Source organism: Rhagoletis pomonella, unplaced genomic scaffold, assembly GCF_013731165.1.
Source record: "Rhagoletis pomonella isolate Grant_MI unplaced genomic scaffold, Rhpom_1.0 Rhpom_scaffold_00011, whole genome shotgun sequence".
Taxonomy (NCBI): Eukaryota; Metazoa; Arthropoda; class Insecta; order Diptera; family Tephritidae; genus Rhagoletis; species Rhagoletis pomonella.
The window spans coordinates 5,962,522-5,974,723 of record NW_023458565.1 but is presented as its reverse complement, the minus strand read 5'-3'; positions in this window follow the sequence as shown (position 1 = coordinate 5,974,723).

The window sequence follows — 12,202 nt, the reverse complement described above, 5'->3', positions numbered from 1 at the left end:
TTTTTATCTAAAGTGTTGCCTTTTTCGATTGCCAAAAATTAGCAGTTCTATTAATTTTTTATTAGTAATTATCACTTGTTTTATTAGCAAATCACGTTCTAATACATTTTGTTTGAATAGATGTTTTTTTTTTTTTAGATATATGTATGTACATATGTACATAATTTAGTAACTAATGGCAATTTAATTATAGAATCACGCCTGAATATCGTTCAACAATTTTTAGAAATATGTATCGACACATGCATGTTCATGCACTATGTTTTCAAACACAATGCAAATGACGAATTCACGATTTTGTTTTTTAATTTTTTTTTTTTTTGTATTCATTTAGTTTTGCAAAAATTATTTTTATGGCCGCACTCCTTCATGATTATTCATTTCAAAGCATTTGCACTCGTAAAAAAATATTATTATTTTTTTTTTTTTTTTTGTTTTTATACAAAGCGCAAATTGCCCTTCAAACGGAACATCGATCTACTCGATACAAGTATAGAACTTCGACTGCGATCTGTTAATGGTTTTAGCGATTATTTGGAGCTGAATGCCGATATGCCACCCTCAGGAGGCGCGAAAAATCGACAAAGCATATCTTTGCTTTTGCCAAGGTACACACTACCACTATGAGCGTGCTATTCTATACATACATATGTATGTTTCAATGTGCGCAAATATGCATGTTTGTATGTATGTTTAGTCATACAAAAAAAAATAAATTCAATACGAACTTGATTAGGTACGAATGCGTCCGATTTCCGTAGGCGAGAATCCTAGGCCTTTGTGACATCACACATTTAATGTATGTTTTAAGTATGTATGTATGTATGTATGTTTGTATGCAAATTAGCAATGAAGCTACTGAACCTACATAAAACTTTCTTATTTGTTTATTTTTACGGTGTTTTTTGATGGTCGATGAATGCATACAAGAAACGTTATTGTTCTTGTAGTTATATTTGCTATTCATATGAATATTTGAAATATGGCTAAGTACCTGCATACATACATACATATGTACATTATTTTGAAGTGCTTATATGACACATTGGTGTATGAATAATATAATATACCTACATATGTACATACACTAAATAAGTGAAAAATTGCAAGCTTCTTAATATGTACTTATTATGTGCATACATATGTATGTATGTATATATGTATATAAAAAATGGTATGATGCCGGCTTAAATATTGGCAGTGGAACAGGCGTTCGCATATTTCCATATGTTTTTAAAATACATACATACAATGTGCCTTTTCTACACCTGTACTCACAACTGCAAAAATGTTCTTAAGCAGGGATCACACGATTTGTACATTTGTACAGATTTGTACATTTTCACAGTTAAAGAGTGGTGTTCTTTGGAAATTTGTTATTGAGCTGAACTCATTCACGATACAAATTTCTAGGCAACACCACTCTGTGACAGCCAAAATTCACAAACCTGTACAAATGTACAAAACGTGTGCTCCATTCTATATGCGTAACAACATAACGACATTTTTTTTATAGTTTACACTGTAACATAGACTATAATAATAAAAGTATAATTGCCTTATTCATAAAAAATAAAGTACCCTTTAAAAGGTTTATAAATTGAAAAACGTACAAAAATGTGAATTTAAAAAGCTCTTTAAATTACAATATTTTTTATGAATAAGGTCATGAAACTTTATGCAAAACTTCGAAAAAACTACAAAATTTTCATCAAAATTCCACACTTCATATAAAAATTGATAGAAAATTGTCAGGTATGCATTTTAATAAATAATATAATAATAGATTGGCGCTTACACATAGGTTAGTGTTTAGCCGAGCTTCTCCTCCGATTTGTGGCGTACGCCTTGATATTTTTCACACAAAGTGGAGGGACCTACAGTTTTACGCCGACTCCGAACGACGATTGTATTTTTATGAGGGGCGACCACTGTTTAAGAAAAAACCTTTTTTCTAAATTTTTTTGCGATGTTGTTTTGACCAGGGCTTGAACCCAAGCGCTGCGGAGTGGAAGCGCGCACTGCTTACAACTACACTGCAGCGCTCGCACTTTAATAGCGCAGTTAATTTTGGTATAATAAAAATATTCATCTGAATATATTTTCGGGTAGCCAAGCGGCCATTGAGGTACTCTCTTCTACGTCTGTAAAAGGGCTTTCACACGAGGCAGAGTTGCACGAAAAAAAATTGAATGGCTAAAAATATCAAAATAAAAAAGTATAAAAATATTCGCCATAAAAAGACGTTTGCATTGTTCAACTTTGCACTCTACTTTTGGTTGAAGGGCCTTTCAACTAATCGCTTTCAACAAAGTTGGTCGCCAGCCAACATTTAGCCATTCAACTTTTTTTTCGTGCAACCCTGCGCGAGCTGAAAGCAAAAGTTAAACGCAAAATCGCCTCGTGCGCACAACTCTTTAGATATCTCAACTAGTGGAAGACTGTAGGAGAGAGCTGGCCTATATCTCTGATCAATACGAAATTACCCTAATGTGTTTCCTGGCACATAGGGACATTTACGGAAACATGGCAACGGACGAACTTGCAAGGTGCGGCTCCGCACTGAATGTGTCCCACGCGGTGGACATGAGCGCTTCGCTCAGAGAGATAAAGCAACAATTACCGAAATTTATCACTCCAGCGCTAAGCAGAGGTGGAACCGTACAGGATTACTCGGCAGTTCTACGACTTACTTAGACCAAAGCTCTCTTAGGAATGAGCAAAGAAGATACCTACTCACTTACTGCAGTGTGTACAGCGCACTGATCCTTTGGTGTAGTAGTTGCGATGACTCTTTGCAAAGTGACAGTCTGCAAGCCATTCCTGCAGAATGTTTTAGAGTGAAGCTGCCTCTCTCTGTATGACGTACTGAAATTCATTAAAGCCGCCAAATGGCTATAGGTGGCACGAGTTGTGGAAACAAAATGGAAAACTTTCTCAACTCTTTATTTACACAAGATTGTATCTTACTGCTTGATTATAAACTAATTTTATCCATAAATATGTATTGTATTTTGAAGTGAATTGTTTTCGTAATTTTCTTGTCAAAATACATGTGGTATTTATTTTTGTACCGGCAATAAAATATTAGGAAAATAGTTTTAATTGCATATTTTACTTGTTATCATTTACTCACCCCCTTCTCTATGAACGGTACATTTCCTAAGAAATGCCCATATCAATAAACCGATAGAAGCAAGTGATTTTTTTCAGCTGTTATCAATTCTTTAAGTATCGTGGATTATTAACATGAAGTTATTTATCAAAAACATTTACTTGGAAATGAGAATGCTAAAAATTATTAACAAAAAAAAAATGTGACCGGTACTCAGATCTGAAAATTGGTTTGGCATGTTTTAGAGAACTTCATGTAGCTTCTGAGCATACATTCGATAAAGTCGATGTTTTTGCAAAATCGCCCATTGCCCAATTGAAAAGCCGGCTATCTTAAGGCACTCAAATTTTACACGAGAGCGGAAAACGGTTTATTCTTTGAAGGCATTGCCTTGATAGGCGGTAGTTTCTCGAGCTATTATTTTACAAATCTGTTGTTTTGATAACGATTTAACGATTTCTACGCATAAGTCTCGATGCCTGGAGTTCAGGGTTACCAAATCTCATTTTTGCCACAACGGCGATTTAGGCGGTTTTGCAACTGGTCGATGGGCGGTTTTGCAAAAACAACGACGAAATGCATATCTCCACATGTAATTTTAGATTTTCTTAATATTTCTTCTTTATTTTTGCGTAATTTTGCGCAAAGAATTTTTCAAACAATGGAATAATCGGTGGCAGGTAACAAGATCAACGGAAATGACGTCAAATTGACACTGTTTCCCTCAGTGATGCGAAAGTAAGAAACATTTTTAATTAAGTAAATGATGCTTTTTTCTAATTCAAATGGAAATAGCGTAAACAATACTTAGGGCTAGTTTTTCAGTGCATGGCCGTGGTTGAAACTCAGTTTAAACGCCCGATCTGGTTTTTTCTTTGACTGAATCTAGGGATCGCCTATTTACGTATGCCGGTTACGCCTACATTCGGCAGGAAAATTTTTTTATAAATTAGTTCTACTGAAATAATAACAAAATTTTCCTTAGCAAAAATTTAGTGATTATTGTAGAATTTTGATTTACTGACACGCTTGCTTTCGGCAACCTTGCTCGCTAACCTACGGAGTCATAACATAAAGTCATATTAATTGGGTGGGGCAACCTTCATAAAATTTAATAAACAAACAAAAGAAAGCATTGTTAAACTTTGAAAGGAAGGGCTGGAATTACTTTATAAATTTTTGCATGACTGCCAATAAAATTTTTGTACATATGTACATATGCATGTACGTACATATATGTGCCTATATAATTATCTGCACCAAATAGAATATTTATATTGATATAAATAGATAAAGAATCAACTGTGGTACATACGTACATAAATATAAATATTCGCAAATGGAATCAACGACGAGCCAAAAACAAATATTCAATTTAAATGCAGGCGGCCAAGATAACGAGAGTAAATAAAGAGAAAACGAAAAGGGTTCGAATAGACTGCAAATTTGTAACGTTCGTATAATGGTATGTATGTACTCGTATGTTTGTGCTATAAAAAAACCGCGTACTTTAGAAAAAAATTTGTATATAAATACTATGTCGTGGTGTCGGTGGTTTACAAAATTAAATTAATAAAGTAAATCCGTACGTACATACATACGTATGTACAAGCATAAGTACATATTTACGTCTAAACTTTTCAAGGGTCTATGCATGTATGTGTTTGTTTATATGGAATATATAAATATTTTGTACAATGTACCTACATACAAATGTATGTACAAATTCTATCGCAATTAACTCCATAATTAAGGCGGCGGATGTATGCACTCAAGGAAACATCTTAATCATGTAGAAGTACATACTCTATGCATATTACGGTGGTCCAAAAATGTATGAGAAAAAATAAAGTCGGAATTGTTATGCTCTCACCCCCTAGGATTGTTATATACCAAAAAAAAGTATACCCCTGTTTTTTTTATTTTGAAATCAAAAAATATTGAGAGGTCGAATTCTTAAAAATCAATATTTTTCGATCGAAAAACTCTGTTCTCTCTTTTTTGTTCTGCTTTTTTTTCGATATAGTACAATCCTAGGGGGCGAGAGCATTACAAATTCCGACTTTACTGTTTTTGGACCTCCCTAATGTCCATACATATGCATATATATGTACATATTTAGATGCTGGTATTTGAAAAAAGAATCAAAATATGTACCAACACGTCCATATACAACATAAATTCTTATAAGCATCGCCCTTTGATACATATTGAACTCAATATAAGTATGTATGTATGTATGTATGTAGGGATGTTAATTTTTCCGCCTTTTTTGATTCCGGGATTTTCGAGATGTGGTTATCACAATCCCGGGATCCCGGGGTTAGTGCCGGAATTTAGATATTCATTACTTTTCAACAACTTAAATCGTAAAAACTGCTTCTATTTCTCCTACCATAAAATAAATAATAAATAACTAGGTTTGAAACCTACTTTTTTTATTTAAAGTGGCGTTTTTATTTTTTCCTCTCTGACGTCAGGACTTATTTAAAAGGACTTTGTAATATCAAAGATATGATTAATTCCAAAAATTATTTCAAAAATTCAATGCAATATAGACTAAAATTATGGGTACCAAATGAAAGAGGAAATTTCTTTAGAAATTAAAAAATTAAAATTTTCTGGATTCACAAGGAGGAATAGGTCATTTTTTAAGCGTTTTAGAGTTTATATAAGTCCTCAACATATAATTTTTTCAAAAGCAAATATTGTCAAATTCCATATTCCAGGATACAATTTTAAAAGGACATTTTCAATACTTACTAGTCCTTATGTACCAAAAAATTGCATCTGATTAAATTCTACAGAATTTCCTTTTTAACTTGATACCCATACTTCTTCTCTAAGCACATTTCACTGAATTTTTTAAATCATTTTTGGATTACTGACGTCAGAGTGAAAAACTAAAAAAGCAATTTTACTATATTTGGCCCATGGTTTCGCGAATATATTGATTTTTGTGTGTAAAATTTACTATCGCATTATATGTATAATGGGCTAGACATTTATAAAAAATTAGCTTTCGAGCATTAAGATTGGCCTCATGCGGTGCTTTATTGTTGGAACGAAGGGTTTCATAACTCAAGTGTACTCTGGACGTCTGTTACCACATTACTCAACTGTCCGTTGTGATTGCAGCGAACTTTCGTCGCTCTGCATGACTGCTTTAAATGCCAATAGTGGCAATTCGTTCACTGATAGGGGTGCACCTAGAGATGAGGTATCAGAGTATCTGCATTTCGAACTGTGTAGCTCGAACTATGGAAACGAGAATTTCTTAAAACAGACATAGCAAAGGAGAAAAAACTGGTCGACTTTTCGCTGTGATACATGTATGTATGTATGTAAATATGCATACCCACATACTATTCCTCTCATGGTTATTTAGCAAATATTTATACGCCTATGGACAATCGCTGTCATCCGCTAATTCCCTACTACTGAACCATAATTAAATTATCAGCGCAGATAATTCCAATTGTTAAAGTAAACACCGGCTTTTTGTGTCGTCTGCAAGCGTGTGGGCTAAATGGTCAAAATTTTTACATATATACACACATATGTACACATATATCATACATACATAAATATGTATAAATGTTTGTTTCCAAAAATTTTGTCATACTTTCCAATTAGCACCGTTTTTTTGGTTGCTGTTATAACTCTGGCGCGGAATCGGATACCGAAAACATGGTTATAATGTGCATATATATGCATATGGTATCTATATATATACATACGTATGTATATATACAGTGGTGGTCACGAATTTAGCACATTAAAAAAGCATCTTTTCTCCTTTCTTACCTGAGATTACCTGAGAAAATAAAGGAGAGTGGAATCTGGTACTCAGATGGCGACAACTATTTAAGATTTTGGAGTCTTCTGGGGAAAAAGTCCGGGAAATATAGCAGATGTTCAGATAACGTCTAACATATCTGATTTGTACTTTTTTACTCCTAAGCAAAAGTACTACATGGCTACTTTTTGCCACCATTGACATGGGAATCTGCCAAAGTGAAGCGTCCTGCCTATGAAAGATAAACACACGGCTAGCAGGTTCTAGCAGCTGAAATTTATTTCAATAGTTTACCCAGGGTTTAAGGAACGTAACCCCAATAGCTTCTTGGCGCAAAGTAGTTACACTCTTCATAAAGTCGATGAAAATGCTTTAAATCATATAAATGTTGTCAACACTGAAAAGTCTAGGAAAAATGATGAAACCCCGTTTTGGAGCAACTATTTTATTCTACGGGCTCGGCACTTAGGATGAAAAGAAACCCCACCAAAACCGGTGATTCAGTTACCAGTGTTGATTCCGTGAAATACCTGCTCCAATTTTTACTTAAAAATACGATTCGTATAACACCGGCGTCAAGGGCCCTTTGTATACTACTTGTGTCATTTTTTGATCGGAAAAAAACCTTAGGGTACGTTTACACAGAAAGCGAGCGAAGCCGTTCCGAGCTGAGTGAAGCTTTCAAATTGCTGTAGCGTCAGAAGCGTGTTGGAGCTGAAAGCAAAGCAGTTTGTGATTTTTATTTTTTTAGTTAATTTATCAGCTTTGTGGCGCAGCTGTAAACAAGATATCAAAATATTATAATAAAAAAAACTTTACAAATTACATCTATCTTTTTAATAAAATTTAGCAAATATTTTTTTGCTTTTCATTAACGGTAAATTTTGTGGTATCTTTGCAGCCGAGCCCATGAGAAAAGTTGCGCTTCGATTCGTTCTGTGTGAACACCAGCAGCTTTGCTTTGTTCCGTCTTGCTTCGCTCGGCGCCGCTCGGCTTTCTGTGTGAACACTCCCTTAGACCGTGTTAATCCGCATGGCTAGAGTAAGGCCAACAACTTAGTTGGCTATTTCGTGATATTGCGAAACTTGCACTCTCTGCTCCTCTAAGACCACTGTGCGACGTCATCCACACAAAAGTATTGAAACCATTTTAAGAAGAAAACTTGGACTTAGATGACGTTTTTAAGAATGAACTTAATCCAAAACACACTTAACGCTTAGTAAGTGTTGACCTTTGGAGAAGTTCGGATCTTCATGCGATTGAAAATATCTTGGTATTCTTTTATACTTGCGATTTGCTATTAAACAGGCACAGAGGCTGGCATGACTAGTGGACAATAATTAAAAATGCTTCGAGCGTAATACTTCCGCCTATGCTGAAGGGAGCTTATCACGTCGATGCAATGCTCTAGCTAAGTACAAGGTTCTTCTTAGGCCTAATTTCATATGAGCTATTTATATAGAGATTGTTGATCAACTTCAAAAATTTAATTTTCAGATCATATATTTAAACTACACTTAAATGGTTATTTAAATATGAGATATGCAACCCTGTGTTTGTACCAAACAACAATCAGTGCAAAATGATACCAACAAACAATTGCAACAACAATTTTTAGGGAGAAGCAACTGCCTCGCTACTTGTTTGGCATAACTAAATAAAGTTGATCTGAAACCCAAGGAAAGAAAGTTAAATAAATAACAATCCAAAATTAAACTTAATTTCCAGGGTATGGTGTGCTAAATTCGTGACCACCACTGTATGTATGTATGTATGCATGTATGCAGAACATACAGCCATACTTACGGGTATTTGAAGCAGGGTGTTCAGATTGATTAAAAAGAAAGGAGCCATTTCTTAAAAAAAAAATCGCAAAAAATCACCAATTTTTTTTTATAAAATTCATGAAATCGGTTTCAAAAAGCTTTTATTTTAAAAATGAGATCTTGTTATATGTTATAACATAGGTTTTAAAACCAAAAACGAATAGGGTAATAATAAATAACACAAATCACTTATATGATAGTGATGTACAAACAATTTTCATAAATTTCCTAAATTTTTAGGCGTACGTATCAAAAAAAAAAAACGCCAAATTGGCGCTAAATCGCCCAATCTGGATACTCTGACTTGAAGATACAATATATAATAAGCTTATAAACTTAAAGCTACACAGGGCTTTGCCGCTTTAACACTGACGGCATTGATCGTCCAAAATCAGTGAAAAAATATTTGACAGTTGTAATTATGATAAGCAAAGTAAATACATATGAACAAATATTTGCAGCTACTCTTAGCAGTTATCATGAAAACTACATACTTTTTATGTGCGTATTTGAATACATCTATGTACTTATGTACTTATAAATAATATATATTTATTTACATATGTATGTATGTATGTATGTATGTACATGTCTAGGTAGATATCTATGCATAGAGCCTACTCGTATGTAAAAGTCAAGGCACTTATCAATAAAAATTCAATATAATCGGGTATATGTATGTATACGCGTATGTATGTATGTATTTAGCTATTTTAGTATGCCGAATGCATAGAAATTATCCCTGGATTTGTGATGAATTTCGGTCGTCTGTTATGAGTAATTAATTTTTTTACATCATAACTTATCACTGTGTGATTGAATAAGACATCAGACAAATAGCTTTAAGAAGTAATATTGTCGGTGTGATACATGTGCAAACATATTTAGAGATCAGTTTGACAAAGAGAATTAATATATTTATAGCTTTGTTCCAGACGCTTTCCGGGCTGCTCCGGAAATTAGAGCGTAAAAATAAAGTTACTCTCTCACAAGTGGCAAAAATGTGTCAACACGTGCCAAAAGTGCCCAGAGCGTGAGGAACGCAGAAAACCACATTTTGGAAACTTTAAATATTATATGAACTTCTCTAGCATAAGAAATCGTGGTTCAGACCGCCATACCTCTTTGGCACAAATCCAGATATATTTAAGCTCGGATCTTGAGGAAAAAAATAGAGAACCTACTCAAGTGAAGCAGAGTGTATGTATTGAATGCATACTACATTTGGTAAAACGAGGCTATCCAGTTTGTTGAATTATTAAAACAGCTCAATCTATGTAGATTGCCCCGCTTGTAACCCAAAAAAAAACTTTCGCCATTATCGCCAAAGAAGTTCACTGCTTTGACTGTTCCTTGGCCTATGGTGTATTGAGATTGATCAATGTTTCATCCACTGTTACGAAATGGCGCAAAAACACCGTCAAGCATCATACACTCGTCAAAATTTACAAAATTGTACGTATTAGTTTATCAACAAATCGCAGTTCACAACAGCAAAATTTTTAAAACTCACTGAATTATCGAACTACCTTCGTAGCTAATTAATATTTTACTTTCAATGCTTTGAAAATTATAGCGGAGAATTTATGCTTGTAAAAAACAAAAATAAGTAGAACTTTAGGACTTATCAATAAATGCATTACATTGTATGTACTTATACACTTTGAACATACATACATACTTAGAGGCGGAAACAGAAATGCTTTTAAAGCGTGTTTAACACCTCCAAGTGTGCGAAGTGACCTTGACATTGACATTTGAATGCATGTATGTATGTATGAATGCCCATTCATATCGCTCATTGGCTGCAATAGTGTAATAATCCAAAAAATCAAAAACTCGAGAAAAGCGGCTTTGAAGTTTACAGTTCACATACGCTCCTATAGTAAAAATGAAGGCACATTTCATCTAATGAGCTATTCTTAATCAATACAACTATGAAAGTTTTATACTACATCGAAGAAGCGGTGACGGTAATTTCTGCATGCCTTATTAAAAGAACTTTTTTTTATATTGATTATGACACTCTTGCAGAAAATAAACGATATGCAAAAACAGACACTTGATCTCAATCATTACATGCGTCTGCATACTTATATCCATACGTATTAATTGCATATAAATTGACAATTTGAGTGATATAACATACTTACAAGTTGACACTTGCATCATGTACATTAGACTGCATCTCTTCCCATACAAAAAAAAGAAGAAAAAAAAAAAAAAAACGTGAGCTGGACCGGTTTGAAAATACCTCCAAAAATTGAGTTTTTTTATAAATAAAAATAGTTTCTTAAAGAATTTTTTGAAAAAATCCCCGTAAATGACAAAACAGTTGCAGCTTAAAAAATCTGCTTAAAAATATTAAAAAAATAAAGATTTTCAATGCTGTTTTTTTACTTTTTTCAAATATTGGTATAAAAACACTTGAATGACTGGAAAAAAACTATTCCGATTTCGACTTATGAGGCATCATTGGAAATAAACTCATTCAAAGTATGAAAGTGAAAGGTATGGTGAACGAGTGTCATTCCAAGTGGAACTAAGATGTGTTGGTATTTAAAAAATAAAAAATAAAATTGGGAATGGAATGAATTTTTTGTAAATAAGAGTGGTAAAATAGCTTTCCACTGATATCTCATAAGTTTAAATCGGAATAATTTTGGCCCAGTTATTTTAAGTTTTTCTTAAGGATTGACAACAGTTTCGATTGTAAATATTCCTTTGGTTAAATTTTAGTTAAGGAGTAATAATTGAAAAAAAAAATTCTTATCAAATTTCTGATTTTTTTTTTAATACTTCAAAAAAGTTGTTTGTTCGTTTGTGTAGTATTGCCATGACAACTGAAGCTGGTAATATTTTTTCAGCTAATTTAAATTTGAAATGGTCTTAGGTTGCTTAACCAATTGTTTGGTTAATATATGGACAATACACTTCTAGAGTAAAATATAAATATTTCATGAGCATGGTGCCAGCACCTCTTTCGGAAAGAGGAAAAAATTTAGAAGGTGCCCCAATAGAGTGGTCCAAAAATGCATGTGAAAAAGTAAAGTCGGAATTTTCATGCTCTCACCCCTTATAGAGCTTTCGCACGAGGCGATTTTTCAGGCAACTTTTGCGTTCAACTCGCGCAGGGTTGCACGAAAAAAAAAATTTAATGGCTAGAAATATTAAAATATAAATAAATATAAAAATATTCGCCATAAAAAGGCGTTTGCATTGTTCAACTTTGCATTCTACTTTTGGTTGAACGGCCCTTCAACTAATCGCTTTCAACAAAGTTGGTCGCCAGCCAACAATTAGCCATTCAACTTTTTTTCGTGCAACCCTGCGTGAGTTGAAAGCAAAATTTGAACGCAAATTCGCCTCGTGCGAACACCTTTTTAGGATTGTTCTATACCAGAAAAAAATATATCCCTATTTTTTATTTTGAAATCAAAAAATATTTAGAGGTCGCCCAA